Consider the following 19,013-nt stretch of genomic DNA (forward strand, 5'->3'; position numbering starts at 1 on the left):
TGGTGTCTTGGAGCTTTGAAAAAGGCAATCCATTTTAGTCATGTCTGTTGTTTTCTTTCAGCCTTTTAAAGAGCAGGCCCTGCCACTAGATGAAGGCATGCCTGCCCTAAAAATGGAAGTTCAATTAAAGTTCATGCTCTGCACTGAGGTCTTTGAATGAGTCTAGGAGGTCTTTCCTGCTATTCACGGCAGCCTTCCTCTTCTGAATTACCTCCTATTTATTGAGGCTTATCACTTCTTAACCATGCCAAAAGTAAATTGTTTTTCCATTTGTTTTTTTACTTTTTTTAATTATAGATACTGGTCACTGGACTTGCTCTTTCCTTCCAGGGCCAAATGAACAGCAACATGAATTATGTGATTACTTTTTGGTTCCCTATATATTGCTGAAATGTATGATTATAATTTGGGATGTAAAAGGGACAGGCTTTCTTCCTCCTCAGTGTTCTTTCCCACTTCTCCAGTTTTGTTAATCATGGATCTTACTGAGCAAGAATGGCCTGAATTTCTTAGGCTGTGTGGCATAGTGGTTTGAGTGTTGAACTAAGACTCTGGAGACCAGGTTTTGATTCCCAGCTCTACCACTAAACCCACTGGATGACCTTGGACAAGTCACATCCTCTCAGCCTCAAGGGAGGGCAATAGCAAACCACCTCTGAACAAATCTTGCCTAGAAAACCCCATGATAGGTTTACTCTAAGTCGAAAAAGACTTGAAGGCCCACAACACACATATCTCATGTACAGTTCCAAAATAGCAATGTATGGACAATGATTTTTCTGATGTTACATGTGGATTTCCCCCCCACACACACCAATTTTGCTTTTTAAATTGTTTCTGCTCTTGATGGGGTACTTTACTGAGACATTGACTTTTCCCCTTCCCGTGATCTACCTTCTTTTTGTGCAAATTCAAGTCTTTATGAAATGTTGTGATGGACAAGCACACTCCCCAAACACTATCTTCAAACAGGTCCTATGCAGTATTATAAAATACCTCTACCCCTCTGGAGCAGATGGCCTTATGGGTGTCTAAAATTGCTTAGAATTGCAGCCAGACAGGATGATCACATGAACACTTCCTTTATTAAAAAATCCCATTGTCATTGCAATCCTGTTGGTGAGCTGCACTGAAAAAGTATGCTGGCATGTCTTGTGGAAACAAGAAGGAAAAGCCTGCAGGCACTGAGGCTGTGAAGGAAGTCATTTGGTGGAGAATAAGCTGCTTGGAGCTGACCGATTGGAGAAAGTGCAACTGTAGTGCAATGCATCATCAGGATTCCAGCTTTTGTTGTCTGATGGACATCTTCCTGTAATCATGCACTTCTTTCACTCTTTGTCTGGAACCTTAGGTTAATTCCCTTCAATTGTCAATCAAAGGAACCACAATTCTATAAAATTGAAAGGTCTGACAACCATGCCATATGAGAAGCAGCTTAGAAAGCTGGGTATGTTTAGTCTGGAGAAGAGAAGAGTAAGAGATGATATGATAGCCATGTTTAAATATTTGAAGGGATGTCACGTTGAGGATGGAATGAGCTTTTCTACTGCTCCAGAGATTAGGACACAGCAAAGGATTCAAGGTAGAGGAAAAGATTCCATCTTAAGTATTAGGAAGAACTTCCTAACCGTAAGAGTTGTTTGGCAGTGGAGTGCGCTGCCTGAGAGAATGGTGGAGTCGTCTCCGCTGGAGCTTTTCAAACAGAGGTTAGATAGCCAACTCTTGGGGGTGCTTCGATTGTGACTTTCTGCAGAACAGGAGGTTGGACTGGATGGCCCTTGAGATCTCTTCCAACTTTTTGTGTGAAAAATGTGTGTCCTGACTCTCATTTGAGGATTTTTCAGTTGCAAGGAAATCTCATATTTTGGCTTGCTCCTGATTCTGGATTTTTAACAGTTCTGGTGAAGCAGGGAGGTGGAAGAGTATAACTTTTTTTAAAAGTGTTTTTGAGGTTGTTTCTGCAGAGTAACCTGTGAAATCTCACACTGAAACCCTTATGACAAAATGTTACGATACCCAACTATGAAGGTTCATGGGTGTCTATCTGTTAGTATTTAAACGAGCAAAGCCCAGATATGGCCTGGTGGATAAGTCTCCTTCTTCAAAGGATCAGACACCAAAAGAGTATGGCAGGGTCCATATTCATGACTGAAAATATCAACATTTCATACTGGTGCCCTAAATGTAATATTTACCTCCTAAATTTATATAGAGGTTAGTCACCTCTGTGTATGAGCAAAAAATAGAGAGCAGAACATCTTGTTCCTGCATGCCACATTTCTTTCTGTTTGGTCAAAGTCACTTTTTTTCCTTCTTTCTGTTTCATTATCACAACAAAACAAAAATCTGATTTGTGTGAATGACATTTATTGCAAACACCAAAATCACATGTTCAGGCCAAAAGGAAACGTGTGTCACCATGATAAGCTTCATCTGCATACTGAAATGTGCATCAGTAATGTCACAATGTCACATTTTGGTTTCACCTTCGATATTTTTCTTGATGGTATTTCCTGGTATGAGGAAGAAAGGAATAACCCACAGCTACAAAAGACCTGATGAGAAATTTTTATATTTCCCTTGTTTACAGTAGTTGTAAGCTATTCTGCCCATTTTACCTGCCCTGGTTTCTGGGTTTGTTTGAAATCCTCCTAGATGATGGAAGATTTGGAAATGAAAGTGAATTAGGTCTGAATTTCATATTTGTAGTATTGCCCCAAGAGTGGGAATCATAATGAATTACCAGATTATGGTATCTAGAAACACCATGATGATGAGATTGCACATGCTGGTGTCTGCATCTTGGGTTAAATCCAGTGTTGGAGCAGATCCATTAGAATTAATAATGCAGGGACGTAGCCAGGATTTTAGGAAGGGGGGGGGTCCAGACTAAGTGCCACCATTATAATGGGGCTTGGGTGTGGCAGGGCAGCAGCACACATCATTCATTTTTCTAATGGAAGGGGGGTCCAGCTATGTCCCTGAACAATGTAATGCTTATGTCAAAGTTATTATTATACAGCGTGCCCGCGCCATACGCGGGCGTGCCATACGCAGCCTTGAGTATATGCGCTCAAGCCATGGGGCATGCGTGAGACGGAAGGGGCGGCGCGTCCCATTCAATTGAATGGGTGTGCATGCCTGTTGCGCCCTACGCGCTCCCGTGCCGCCGCGCATGAGACCCATTGTTTCCAATGGGACTCGAGCATAGGCAGAATTCGCCTTACGCGGCGGGATCCGGAATGGATCCCCCACGTAAGGCAAGGACGGACTATATATTAAAACGTAAAACTAACTTAGCCTCTCATTGACCAGTTGACAAACCAGTATATTTTATTACACTATAGATTTACACTTTTATTGTAATTGTGAGTACAGTAATAAAAGACTTCAAAAGATTAAAATATAATTCTTCCACTACAAATAATTTTATTTCTATATGCCAATGTGATAACTTTCACTTCTTTTCCTATAATGAAGTTGTGATACATTTAATGTGCTTACCTCTTTTAGTTTGCTGTCAGAACTTATTTTCTTTCTGATCACAAACACATCCATCTTGAACACTCAATATAAAAACTGTTAAACTATTTTAATATCACATCGCTCAGAAAAACATACGATGTGGTTATGCAACAAACATGGCAGGTCAGCAATAATGCACTGGATATCATTAAAACATAAACAAGACAGGCCAACAGGCCAACAGGCCAAGGGATGAAGAGGGGAAAGATGTGTGTCCTCCAGTGGAATTCCTGGCTGCAGTGTGTGTTTGTACCATACAGTTCCCAGAATTCCCTAGCACTGAACCAGCCAGGGCAGTCTCAAAGCAGTCTCAAAGTAGATTATTGCTGCAGGTTGGCTTAATAAAGTTACTGCAAATGTATGGGTTTTGGAATTTGTCATGTAAGACCCACAAGGTAAAATTTGTTGTAGTGGTTTGAGTGTTGGACTATGACTCTGAAGTCTGGAGACCAGGGTTTGATTTCCAGCTCAGCCATGAAACCCAGTGTGTGACCTTGGGGAGTAAGTCACACTCTCTCAGCCTCAGCCTCTCAGCACAGCTCTTCTGAGCAAATCTTGCCAAGAAAACCCCAGGATAGGTTCATTTTAGGGTTGCCATAAGTTGGAAAAGGCTTGAAGGCACACAACAACAACAACAACCCAGATCACAATGCACTCTGTAATGGAACTATATTCTGTTTTAACTTTAGCAGTGGCAACACTGTGAGCTACTACACTGTAGAAATAATGCAGTTTGACACCACTTTTAACTTCCAGGGCTACTAAAAAAAACAAACCCAAACCCCTGGGATTTGTAGTTTTGTGAGGCACCAGTACTCTTTTAGAAAGGAAAAAAAATGCTTGTAAAAATACAAATCCCAGGATTCCACAGAATTGAGCTACAACACTTAAAGTGGTGTCAAAGGGTATTATATCAACAGTGTAGATTCCCCCATGCTATAGAATTCTGGGCTTTGCAGTTTGGTGAGGGGCATTTAGAAAGCTCAGCCAGAGATAAGAGAGATGGGGGAGGTCACTGAACTACAACACCCATAATCCCACAGCACGTTGCCATGACTCCTATGGAAACGAAAGGGAAAGAGCTTGCTTTGTCTTTCCCCCTTTCCCTCTCGGAGCTCCTCCGTGGTTTTAATGGAGAGGAGGAGGGGGGGAGGAAGGAGCTTGAATGTCCCCAGGCCTGAAGGGGGGGGACCAAACCCCCCAACCCCCCCCTCTAGCTACGTCCTTGAATAATGGGTTGGATGTTAGTCATAATTAATTTGATTTCCATCCTATTCATTTTAATGGGTCTATCCTTAAGGACTATAAATTGACAGGTGACTTGAAGTTGCACACATTTTTTTAAAATTAGATTTAGCCCATTCTGTCCCATCCCACTGCTGCCACCTAGAATGTGACCTGACCTGTCTACTAAATATCTACCCATTTATGCATGGTGTGGCCCTGGACAGAGAATCTGTTTTATTCATTCTCCAGTTCACTTTTATTAGCTTGTCCTGATTAATTTTTATACTTGCTCAGTCATCAGTCCAAATGGAGACTGTAGTCAAAAAAATCAGAAAACTAACATTTGAAAGCATAGCTATGAAGGAACTAGGTAAAATCGTCAAGTGAACTTTTCCATCTTGTCCTCTGTCTAGTTGAACTTTTTAAAGCAGCATTGGCAAATTGGAGGATGGTGAAGAAGGGTTCGAGAAACACAGGTTTCATTGTCAGATTGTAGAAGTGTGTCTGCAGTAAACAGTTCAATAAAACTTGAGCTGGGAAAGAACAGCAGATTCTACTATAGCTGTATGAGCTCAAAACAGGCAAGGTATACAGCAACTGCCTCCAGAATCGCTTACTGAGCATAAACAAACAGCAAAACAGAACAGTGCAGAGCAGATAAACCTCACCAGCTGCTCCAAGCATGTTAAAAAACAATAGACTTGTATGTTTGGCAAAGAAATATTAAAGACTGGAAGCATTTTGGAATAAGCTTTCGAGTGTTCTCCAGAAGGTTCAGAATCTTTTTGTTTGTTTAGACAAGGCATACCTGACCTGGTTGTTTAATTTCACATGTGCATATTGTAAATTTTGGATTAACAATTTGCTAAAACAACTTGAAGTGTTCTTTCTTTCTTTCTTTCTTTCTTGGTGATATTGAACACTATCCCTGTTCTTTCTATGGCCTGTTCCAGACTGCCAAAATAAAGCTGCTTCGGGTCTCTTTGGAGGTATGCTGTTTAAATTATGCATGCATCCTAAGAATCCGGAAGCTGCACCAAAGCTGCACTCCAGTGCTTAGGAATGGAGTGTGGCTTTGGCACAACCTCCGGACTCTTAGGACCCATGCATCATTTAAATAGCATACCTCCAAAGAGACCCAAAGCAGCTTTATTTTGGCAGTCTGGAACAGGCCTATGTTACTTCTGCTACCACATTTTCTATTAAAGAAGTAATGCCCAGGAGCACATCTATGTTGTAACAGAGGTATGTTTGAATGGATGTGAAAAAGGCTAGTATTTATTAAAGAAGAATGGGATTAGTTAGACTCAGAACAGCTGTTAGATTCAGTTAGGATTATGAGGAGATAGTTAAAGTTGTGTATTATCAGCTTTGGCTGATTCACCAGCTGTGCCCTTTCCTAGAGCTGGAGGGCCTAAAGATGGTAGGGCATATGCTGGTAACTTCAAGGTTGAACTTTTGCAACACACTCTATATTGGACTATCTTTGTACCAAGTTTGGAAACATCAGTTCAAATACAGCTGCTAGTTTGGATGCTGGTACAGCTAAGAGTGAGTATATTGCACCAATATTAAAACCATTCCACTGGCTAACAGTTAGTTTCTGGGTAAGGTACAAAGTGTTGGTTATTGCCTTTAAAGCCCTACATGGTTTGGGTCCAGTTTACCAAAAGGATTGCCTTCTTTTGTATAATCCGCCCTGTACATTCAGGTTCTCTGGTGGACATTTTCTTCAACTGGCCAGGACTATGCTAGCAGCAGTCACTCAGAGGATATTTTTGTTGGTCATCCCTAGATTGTGGAATGACCTGCTGGGAGAAATCTGACAGCTAAACATGCAGTCTCAATTTAAAACAGTATTAAAAACCTAGCTCTGCCAATAGGACTGCCCAGTCGGTTTTAAACTATGAATTTTAAATTGATATAATTTAATTTGCATTATTTTAATATGTAATTATTGCTTTAAACCTATGTTTATGTGTTTTAACTATGTTTTCAATGGTCTGTATTTTAATCTATGTTGCATCCTACCTTGAGCTTTGGGGAGATGCAGGTAAGGACAGATGAAGACGAAGAAGAAGAATTGTTGTTGTTGTTTGGAATTAGAGCAAGATGTAAGAGAGAGCAGAATTCCCTCATACTGCTCATGACTGTGATAAAGCAAGTTTTTTTCCAGCAAGTATAGCTTGTCATGGAGGAAGACGAAAAACCACACTTCTTGATCCTTTGGCACAGTGACAGCATACCCTCCAAATGTGCCAGTTTGGCAGGTACACTTGTGATTAATCCTCTGTCTTCCTATTTTTTCAGCTGCTTTTAAAATGTCCCAGTTTCTTTCCTTCTCTTCCCACTTTCCCCCTTTTCCCTCATCTTAGGGCTAGTCTTCACTTTCCTGCGCAAATGTGTATCTGTTCACATCTATTCTCTCTCCCTCTGCTGAAAATGCACAGCCATGCTACATGAGAAGCAAACATGGTTACATGTTTGATATTTCAAATACTTGTGGATACACCAGTAAAAATCGCAAAGCCTTATTTTGCATAGTTTAAGAGGTTTTTTGGGGAGACACAAAAGGCCTAGAACTCCTGTGAATCACATGTGGCCAGATCACATGCTAATAAAATGTAAAATGTGGATTGTAGGACATGGAGAACTATTCAGTGGTTTGAATGTTGGACTAATACTCTGAAGACCTACGTTCGCTTCCTCACTCTGCCATGAAAACCCACTGGGTGTCCTTGGGCAAGTCACAGTCTCTCAGCCTCAGGGGATGGCAAAAGCAAACCTCCTCTGTGCAAATCTTGCCAAGAAAACCTTGTGATAGGTTCGCCTTAGGGTTGTCGCCATAAGTCGGAAACAGCTTGAAGGTGCACAACAACAACATCCAACAAGCCTTTACTTCACTTACTGCAAATTGAGTTCAGAGTGGAAAAGCAGTTTGCTCTTTCTTGGGCCTGGAAGGTGACGATTTCAGCCCATTGTGCTGAGTTAATAGACTTTAATAAGAGTACAAACTGTTCTAGACTCTCTTAGCTTATCTGTTCTTCCTCATTAATTACTTTTGTCACGTTGACCACCCCTGATGCTGCTTGATCACACACGTTCCAATTTGCTTCTGTGAAATGTTGGTGGGTATGCAGCAGAAGTCTAGTAACTCACCCTTCCTGGTATAGAGAGCTGAATCAGGAATCTTTCACACATCTGGTAAAATCAACAAAGTAGCAACAAATAAGGGCTGGAATTTTCTTGCCTAGTCCCAACTTCTTCTTGTTGTGAAGTTATTTTCTGACTTGTGGTGACCCTATCGTGAGGTTTTTTTAGCAAACTTTTTCAGAGGGAGCTTGGCATTGCCATCCTCTGAGGCTGAGAGAGAGTGACTTTCCCAAGGTCACCCAGTGGGTTGTCATGGCTGAGCCAGGATTCGAACCCTGGTCTCCAGAGTCACAGTCCAACACTCAAGTCACTACACCACACTACAATAGATTGATTCAATCAATGGTTGAATAGGGAGTCAATGCAGAGGTAAATCCCATTGATTCGCTGGGTCTATTCTAGCTAGGACTAACAGAATTTAAGCCATTTTATCCCACTCTTATTCCCTGTATGGAAGTGAATTGAATTTTAGTTTAATCACAGCAGTGGGACATTTCTTGCTGCACCTGAATCAGGCTGTGTGGCACATACAGCGTTTCTCTAATATAGCCAAATGGCTGAGAGGCTGATACTTGGTTAAGCTGGATCAGTTTGAGTCTGTCAGTACCGAGGATGTGGACAAGATCCTTGGAAGTGTTAGGAAGACAACATGCTCTCTCGATCCCTGTCGCTCATGGCTAGCGGCATAGGGGGGCCCAGCTGTAACTTTATTGTTACAGCAGATTATTAACACCTCATTGAGGGATGGGCAATTTCCAACAAACCTGAAATTGGCCATAGTAAAACCTTTATTAAAAAAGCCCTCCCTCGACCCCCTGTTGCACAATAATTATTGGCCAATCTTGCTATTGCCATTTCTGGGGAAGGTGATCGAGCGGGCAGTTGCAACCCAACTTCAATCGATCTTGGATGAAGCGGAATATCTAGACCCATTTCAAACCGGCTTTCGGGCGGGTTACGGGGTTGAGACTGCTATGGTCGCCTTGGTCGATGATCTCCGTCTGGGCATGGACAGGGGAAGCGTGTCCCTGTTAGTGCTCTTGGACATCTCAGCGGCTTTCGATACCATAGACCATGGTATCCTTCTGGGGCGACTGGCGGAGGTGGGAATCGGGGGCACTGCGCTCCAGTGGTTCCGGTCCTACCTCTCCGGGAGGTCCCAGATGGTGCAGCTGGGAGACGTGCGCTCCGATGAGAGGGCCCTTACATCTGGGGTCCCTCAAGGAGCCATTCTGTCTCCCATGCTTTTCAACATTTACATGAAACCGCTGGGAGAGATCATCCGGAGACATGGGGCGCGGTGTTATCAGTACGCTGATGACACCCAAATAGTCTTCTCTATGTCTCCGACTGATGCAGTGACCGGGATTGGCGTCTCTCCTCTCGTGGCCTGTCTGGAGTCGGTAATGGGCTGGATGAGGGACAACAGACTCAGCCTGAATCCAGAGAAGACGGAAGTACTGGTGATAGGTTCCCCCGGTCCGGGGCTGGCGGTGGTTCCACCTGTCCTGAACGGAATCACGCTTTCCGTGAAGGACTCTGTACGCAGCTTGGGGGTGCTCCTGGACTCGTCGCTCCACCTTACATCTCAGGTGGATGCGACGGTCAGGAGCACCTGTTATCAGCTTCGGCTGATACGCCAACTGTGTCCCTACCTCGACCGGGGAGACCTTGAAACTGTTGTACACGCCCTGGTAACCTCTAGGTTGGATTTCTGCAATGCGCTCTACATGGGGCAACCCTTGTACCATACTCGGAAGCTGCAACTTGTGCAGAATATGGCAGCCCGTCTGGTCACTGGCACTGCCAGGGCCAGTCATATAACACCTGTCCTTAAAGACTTACATTGGCTGCCTATTCGCTTCCGGGCGCAATACAAGGTGTTGGTAATCACCTATAAAGCCCTAAATGGCTTGGGCCCAGGGTACCTGGAGGACCGCCTCTCTCCGTACAATCCGCCCCGCGCACTTCGATCTTCAGGGCAGCTACTGCTAAGAGTTCCAGAGGTGAAATATAATTCCACCTCTAGGAGGGCTTTCTCCATCTTAGCCCCAAACCTCTGGAATGCGCTGCCCTTCGAGCTCCGCTCAGCCACCTCCCTAGCCCAATTTAGGAAGGGGCTAAAAACCCATCTATTCGAACAAGCCTACCCCTGACCAGCAACTCTCCCCCCCACCTCGTCAGCACTGTAGGCCGGCATGTTAATTTTATTGTTTTTATTGAATTGTTTTAATGTATATGTATGTATTGTTATTAGATGCTGTTCACCGCCCTGATTTTCAGAAGGGCGGTATACAAATAAAATTTTATTATTATTATTATTATTATTATTATTATTATTATTACTACTACTCTCTTGCAACTTTTACCACATGAAGCAGCTGCCTCACTCTGCCTAGCAGGAGAGTGAGTGTTGGTGTTGGGGACTGTGTATGTGTACTCCCTTGAGCTAGTTTTACATTTAGGTGTATAAAGAAAAACAGAATAGGGAAACATGTTCAGAGGATTCTTAATCGTGGACATCCAAAATCTGAGTGTTATATCTACAGAGCCAGGATGGAAAACTGAGCTAGAGGAGGGACCATTATTGCCCTCTTTTTTGGGTCATGCAGATGTGTTCTTATGAAACAGAAAGTAATGTCACTTCCCCTTTAAGCTAATTCTGGTTGGTTTGAGGTGTGGGAAGACACACCATCACCTTTGGGGATAATTTTGTGCTGTTTGGGGCAACTTGGGGCCCAAAAATAATCTGGTGGAAAAGATATAATAAATTGGGATGGAACTTCTAGGGCTCTCAGAGGACACAGAAATACCATTGTGGACCACCATACAAAGCCGACAGAGTGTGCTTTCCTCATCTCTGCTATAAGGGGATTAGGCAAAACCCCACAGAAAGCTTCCTTATAGCAAGAACATGTGTTTGCCCATTTCACCAAACTGCTGTGATTGGCAGTGATTCCCTATAGCGCCAGGCCCAGGGCCTTTCCCATTACTTTTGCCAATTCCATTTTAAATGGAGATGTGAGGAATAGAAACTAGGAAGACCTCCTGCTTTCTCACATCCCTTCTCCAATTGCTGCCCAGCTCCATCATCTGGGAGTTATCTACACATTTTGTTTTGCAGTGCAACTATGCGAATAATCTCACTCATCCATTCCCAATTTGTTGTTCATGCTATTTTTTTAATTGGAACCGCATCTCTGCATTTCTCTGCAGGTTTTGTTGCCCACATATGTTAGCATTGCAAATAAAGTTGGAGTCGATTATGTGGATGTATTTGAAACATGTCCAAGACAACAACAACAGCAACAACTATTTCTTACCCGCCTCTCCCCATGGATCGAGGCAAGGAACAACAGGAGACCAACAAATATGCATCAGTTAAAACGTAACTTCAGTTAAAACATACATCGATTTAAAAGAACGAACAAGACACATACGTATTAAAACAATCTAGATTTAAAATGCATCATTTAAAATTTACAGATTTTAAAAATAATTTGGATAGGCCTACTGAAAGAGATTAGTCTTAAATTGTATTTTTAATTCAGGCAGCCTATTCAGTTGTCTAATCTCTTCTGGCAGGTCATTCCACAGTCTACAGGTAGCTGAACAAAAAGAGTTTTATCCCAGTTTATCCCGGGTCTATCCGCATCAGTTATTCACACAGCCGACAATGTGACTCTTTCAGAAAAACTTAAAAGCAATAACAACAAGAACCGGAATTGTTTATCTGGGATTTTGTGGATTTATTGGGAGCCCTCCCCCCCAACATAATTAGATCCATTCAAAATTCACATGAACAATGCAGATTCAACCTGGTTCTACCGGGGTAATTTACATAGTCTGAATAACCACTAGGACATTGGTTCTTCTCTTTTTGCCACTATGAACTGAACTTGTATAGATTGCAAAGTGCAGTGGTTTTTCATCAGCAGTTGCTATGTTTCACAATTGATTTTTGTCTGGTTTTTCAGTCTCTGTGTCATGCCTATTCTCACTGGGGTGGATTTGGTCATCTCTTAATGTTAATGTCCCTGAATGTTGCCACTCCTCTTTTCTGCTCTGTGGTTTCACCTTGACGACCCCAAGCACTGCATTCAACTATTAAACTAAATAAAATCATGGGTGCCAAAGGAACAAAGGTTGCCACAAACCTAGAAGAGGACCACACAGCAGGAACACTTTCCAAAGCATTGTCAAGGCAAACAGGAATTCACCTTTCTTACTAATTCTGTACTGTATGTTCAAGTTGTGCTAAGGAATACTTGACATATTAATAGAGGCATGCTGGGAGAGGATTTCTGCAAACTATGCCTTGATTGATTTATTATTCATGAAGTGAAAGAGTGCCAATCCAAATAAAAGAGGCTATCAAAGGAGTGGTAAAGGTCATATTGACAACTAGTGGTGCTGGATCTTTACATCAGTTGCCTCAGTCTGAGATGTTTATTTCCCTTACAGCAGCCTTCCCTAGCTTGACCTCCTCCAAATGTTTTGGACTTCAGTTCCCCTCAGCCCTATTTGGTCCAACAGTTAGCAATGCTGGGAGCTGGAGTTTTAAATATCTGGAAAGTACTGCAATCTGGATCTGCTTGTATTTCAAGCCATCATCCAATCTGCCCTCTTTTCCAGTTTGGCAAATATTTCCCTAATTCTTGTTCTTAAACATTGTCAGAGAGGAGAGAGTTGGCACAACATTTCAAATCAGCTAATTTAATGTCTAAACTTGGTTTTCTAAAATGAAATACTACTACTTTCTAATTTTAATGAATTAATTTAACCACAAAAATTTAATTTTCAATCAAAACCAATATCTCTCTCTGGCTTTTCTTCGCGAACAAAGATTCAGGAAGGACTCATCCGGCGCTTTCTACAAGCTCGTTGATGACTTAAAAGGCCAATCTAAGATAAACAAGTCGGTTGCAGAAAACACAGCAAAAAGTCTCCTTGGGTGATGTTTCCGGGTTGTGGTTCTTTCTGTGTTGTTTTTCTTTTTGAGACTCGTTCGGCGTGAACTTTCAAAAAAGGCTGCAGCATCGTGGATAGTGCGTCTCCATGCCTCCCGATGTGAGGCCAGGGCAGACCATTGTTGGTGATCAATTTGGCCGAGCCTGAGAGGTTGTTTCAGGGAATCCTTGTATCTCTTCTTTGGGCATCCCTCTTAGGCTGACCCGTGGCGAGTTCACCGTAGAATACTATTTTTGGGAGGCGTTGGTCCTTCATCCTAGAAACGTGTCCTGCCCAGCGCAGCTACATCCTCAATAGCATGGCCTCAATGCTAGTGATCCCTGCTTGCCCAAGGACAGCAACATTTGTCACATAGTCAGTCCAGTGTATATTTAGAATTGTGCGTAAACAGCGCTGATGAAAGTGTTCGAGGAGTCGTAGGTGTTGGCGATAGGTGACCCATGTTTCAGACCCATAAAAGAGAATGGACAGTACAATGGCTCTATACACATTGATTTTTGTGCTTCGCCTCAAGTGTTTGTTACTCTAGACTCTTTTGTAAAGCCTTCCAAATGCACTACATGCCCTTTGGTGCTCTTGGTCAGGCCCTTCAGTTGTGACCTGTCTGGTATGGGAGGCCCTACTGGTGACTATTATACCACCGCCAGCATAGCTCACAATTTCATTAGGGTACGCAAGCCTCTCCCCCACGACAAGGGGACGTCAACGGAGAGGCAAAACTAATATAATATACATTCAAATAATAAATTTCTAAAAGGGGAAGAAGGCAAACTTTTAAAAAATCAGTGAGAAAAAGCAGTATATACAGTAAAACACAATAGGGCTCTGATCCACCCTAGCTATAATGAAAAGGTAAATAAATAATAAATATATTCAATCATTACAGATACAACTAAACAATCCTATTAGAAGTACCATAACCACAGATTATTATTACGGTACTTCTTTCAGTTTAATCTAAATCTGAACTCTTGTAACACAAAACCAAGTTTCATCCCCTGTCTTGTTATTAATGTTTTGAATTCCAGCTTCATGGCTGATCTTCTTTTCTGTTAAATACCTTTATTAAATATTTCATCAATATCAATAGAGCAGGAAGTGAAGGCAAAAGAAGATAAAGAAGATCTTGTATTTCTATGTCTGGACTTTTTTGGTTTGTATTCATGTAGATATTGCTGGTCTTCTTTTCTGAGAACTGCAGCTGCTGAAAAGAAACAGAAAGATGCAAGCGAGCATTCAGGGACAGGAAAAGGAAACCGAAAATAAGAGAGTCAGCAAGTACTATTCTAGCAGGTCATGTACACAATGCAATTTAAATCAAACTGATAAACAAGTGTTTGATGACTAGTTTCTGCATATTTGCCCTTTGCTGTGTTTGATCTCCATGGGCACTTCTGTATTAAAAACAAAGGAGTCCAGAACTATCATGTGGACCAGGAACAGAGAGAGTTGCCATATTTGGTGTCATACCATTCTCTTCTCTCTGGGAACCTTTGGTCTTTCAGGCCTTTTTTTAAATTAATTAATCTTTATTAGTATTATAACTACTTACAATCATATATGAAAACTTTTACATAATATTCCACATATATATGATATATCACATTATATCTCATTCTTTAGTACTTTATCTAAATCTAATTCATATTTCTTTTCACCATATACTTTTCGCCCAGCCATCCTGCCATGTAAGAAAAGCAGCCTTTCGCCTCGTATGTAGTCAACTCCAACAAAAACTCAGAGACATTCAGAAGAAGTGGTGGATCAATTTAGCAGAAAAGACACAACATTGTGCAGATCTGGGTGATTCCAGAGGATTTTACGAAGCTCTTAAAGCAGTGTTTGGACCTACATATCAGACCAAAGCTCCCTATACAGTACAGATGGTCAAACACTAATCACAGATAAAGCTTCCATTCTGAACCGATGGGCAGAACATTTCCAAAGCCTCTTTAGTGCCAACCGAGTAGTCCAAGACTCAGCTATTCAACATATGACACAACATCCGATGAAGAAGGAATTGGACATAGCTCCCACTTTGGAAGAAACCGTTAAGGCCATACAGCAGATGAAAAATGGCAAGGCTGCCAGGATTGATGGAATTCCACCTGAAGCTTGGAAACATGGAGGTCATGCACTCCATGCTAAACTCCACAAACTCCTTGTAAGTTGCTGGGAAAAAGGCGAACTGCCATCAGACCTCCGAGATGCAGTCATCATCACCCTGTACAAGAAAAAAGGAGCAAAATCGGATTGCTCGAACTACCGAGGTATGACACTGCTCTCCATTGCTGGAAAAATCCTCGCAAGGATACTGCTAAACAGATTAGTTCCTGCCATTGCAGAAGAACTTCTCCCCCAAAGCCAATGTGGCTTCAGAGCTAATAGGAGCACTACAGACATAGTATTTGCCCTTAGACAACTGCAAGAGAAATGTAGAGAGCAGAACAAAGGACTCTATGTAACATTTGTCGACCTCACCAAAGCCTTCGACACTGTGAGTAGAAAAGGTCTGCAGCAGATCCTGGAACGACTAGGATGCCCCCCCCCCCAAATTCCTCCAAATGATCATCCTGCTACATGAAGGCCAGCAAGGTCAAGTCAGATATGGAGATGCTCTCTCGGAGCCCTTTCTAATAACTAATGGTGTGAAACAAGGTTGTGTTCTCGCTCCAACTCTACTTACAATCCTCTTCAGCATGATGCTCCAAAGGGCTACGGCAGATCTCAAAGAAGAAGACGGCATTTATATACGCTACCGTACTGATGGTAGCTTGTTTAACTTAAGCCGCCTGAGGGCCCGCACTAAGACTCTAAAGTATCTAGTCCGTGAGCTGCTTTTTGCTGATGATGCTGCCCTCGTTGCCCATACGGAAGCAGCTCTGCAGAGCTCTTTGGACTGGAAGTCAGTCTGAAGAAAACGGAAGTCGTCTACCAGCCGGCACCACAGGAAGAACACTACCATCCCCACATCACCGTAGGCACATCTGTGCTTAAGTCCATCCAGCAGTTCACCTACCTGGGAAGCATCATCTCCTCAGACGCCAAAATTGATAAAGAGATCGATCACAGACTGGCAAAGGCATATAGCGCATTCGGAAGGCTTCACAAAAGAGTCTGGAGTAACAAACACTTGAGGCGAAGCACCAAAATCAGTGTGTATACAGCCATTGTACTGTCTATTCTCCTCTATGGGTCTGAAACATGGGTCACCTATTGCCAACACCTACGACTCCTTGAACACTTTAATCAGCGCTGTTTACGCACAATTCTAAATATACACTGGACTGACTATGTGACAAATGTTGCTGTACTTGAGCAAGCAGGGATCACCAGCATTGAGGCCATGCTATTGAGGACGCAGCTGCGCTGGGCAGGACACATTTCTAGGATGAAGGACCATCGCCTCCCCAAAATAGTATTCTACGGTGAACTCGCCACAGGTCAGCATAAGAGGGGCGCCCCAAAGAAGAGATACAAGGACTCCCTGAAACAACATCTCCGGCTTGGCCAGATAGATCACCAACAATGGTCCTCCCTGGCCTCGCATCGGGAGGCATGGAGACGCACTATCCATGACGCTGCAGCCTACTTCGAAAACTCACGCTGAACGAGCCTCGAAGAGAAACGACAACGCAGAATGAACCTCAACCGGAAACATCACCCAAGGAGACTTTCCGCTGTGCTTTCTGCAACCGGACCTGTTTATCCCGAATTGGCCTTTTTAGTCACCAACGTGCTTGTACAAAGCGCGGGATGAGTCCTTCTTGAACCTTTGTTCGCGAAGCAAAGCCAGAGAGAGAGAGATACTTTCCATAATGACACAAAGGTATAATACCATTAATTATATCACTAATTCATTTTTCAATTCTTTTCTCTTTTTTCATTCCCCCCCCCTTCCCGCAAGTGCTCCCCATCACCAAAGCCTAGTATCTTTTTATTACTCTACCCTCCAAAATTGTAACTCTTCCTCTGGGGGTAAAACACTTGCTTCTTTTGCTAAAGCCTTTTGTACAAATATTTTCCATATCGCTTCAAAATCATTTCTCTTCATTATTCTTTTTTTAAAACCTTAATTCCACAAGTTAACTTATCATTAATTGCTATTTGCCATATCTCTTTATACCAATCTTGTATTTGTAGATCTCCCTGATCTTTCCACTTTTTTGCTATCATTAGTCTTGCTGCTGTTAATAAATTTGTAATTAAATCCTTTATAGCCTGGGTGCAATTAATCTTGTCATATATAGATAATAATGCTATCTTGGGACTAAATTCTAGGTCAATTTCTATTATTTCTTTTAGTTCTTTAAATACTATTTGGCAAAATTTCTTTACAATTCTACAACCCCACCACATATGAATAAAGTACCTATTTCTTGGCACCCCCTCCATCATAGCCTTGAATGATTCTTATTTATATAGCTTAACCTTACTGGCGTTAAATACCATCTCCAAATTATTTTATAATGATTCTCCTTTATTCATATGGATAAATGTTTTAAATGACGTTGATTCTAATTTTTCCCCCAATCATGAACATTTATTGTTTGTGCTAAATCCTCCTCCCATATTGTCCTGAGATATTCTTCTTTCTCATTATATTGTAATAATAATTTATATATTTCACTTGTAACACCTTTCAAAGTTTCATTTGCCTCTGTACTGTTTCTTTGCCTAATCAATTATTCAAATTTCGTATATTCTCTAAACTCAATAATTTTTCTCTCCCAGTTTTTTGTCCATTGTTCCAATTGAATACAATTAAACCAAGTTAATTTTAATCTTTGTAATTTCTCCTTTATCTTTCCATTCTCCATTGTTATCTTCATCCATTCTTTTATCCTCTATATTTTTGATCTCTTAGTTTTTTAACTGGTTCTTCCTTTAAATTTATTGGGAATTTTATAACTGGTGTTAATGGTGAGATAGCAGGCATTAATTTTTCTTTATGTTTTTCCCCCCAAATCTCTAATATATTCTTTAAAAAGGGTTTTTTTTTAAAATTTATTTTATTTCTTTCATTGTAAAATCTTTGAAAAATATATTTTGGCTTTTCAAGCCTTTTGGCATACAAATCCCATTAACCCCATTCAGCTTGACCAGTGATAAGGCACAACAGTTATCCAATCCAAAACATCTAGATAACAGGTAGACAAGTATGACTTGTGAGGGTCATCCACCTGTCCCCTCCACTGCCACTGAATGTGAGGACAATTTGGCATCAATTTATGTTTCATGTATGAAAAAATTCGTGTCCAGCTCTGGGCACCACAATTTAAAAAGAATGTGGAGAAATTGGAGCATGTCCAAAGGAGAACGACTAAAATGATGAAGGGTCTGGAAACCATGCCTTATGAGGAGAGATGGGAAGCTGTGGATGTTTGACCCAGAGAAGTGAAGGTTAAGAGGTGATCTGAAAGCCTTATTTAAATATTTGAAGGGATGTCATATTGAGGAGGGAGCAAGCTTGTTTTCTACTGCTCCAGAGAATAGGACCTGGAGCAATGGATGCAAGCTACAGGAAAAGAGATTCCACCTCAACATTAGGAGGAACCTCCTGACAGTGAGAGTTGATCAACAGTGGAACACACTCCCTTGGAGAGTGATGATGTCTCCTTCTTTGGAGGTTTTTAAACAGAAGGTGGATCAGGGACGTAGCGGGGGGGGGGGGGGGGGTTCTTGGGGTCCGGACCCCCCTTCCATTAGAAAAATGAATGGTGCATGCTGCTGCGCCGCCATGCCCAAGCCCCATTATAGTGGTGGCACTTAGTCTAGACCCCCCCCCCCTTCCTAAAATCCTGGCTACGTCCCTGGGTGGATGGCCATCTGTCGCGGATGCTTTGATTGTGATTTCCTGCACTGCAGGGAGGCGGGACTGGATAGCCCTTGAGATCTCTTCCAGCTCTATGATTCTATGGTGTTTATCAGACAAGCTCTTAAAGAGGTACTATTCCAGTGTGACTCCTCTAGCTGCCTCCTGTTGCATGCTGGGATTGGCAGTTTTAAGGAGGGGTATTTAGAATTCTCAGGCAGAGAAGTTCAGCTCCTTAAAACTGCCAATCCCAGCATGCAACAGGAGGCTGCTAGAGGAGTCACACTGGAATAGTAGCTCTTTAAGAGCATAGTGTGATAAA

The sequence above is a fragment of the Sceloporus undulatus genome, chromosome 1, assembly GCF_019175285.1.
Source record: "Sceloporus undulatus isolate JIND9_A2432 ecotype Alabama chromosome 1, SceUnd_v1.1, whole genome shotgun sequence".
Classification (NCBI taxonomy): Eukaryota; Metazoa; Chordata; class Lepidosauria; order Squamata; family Phrynosomatidae; genus Sceloporus; species Sceloporus undulatus.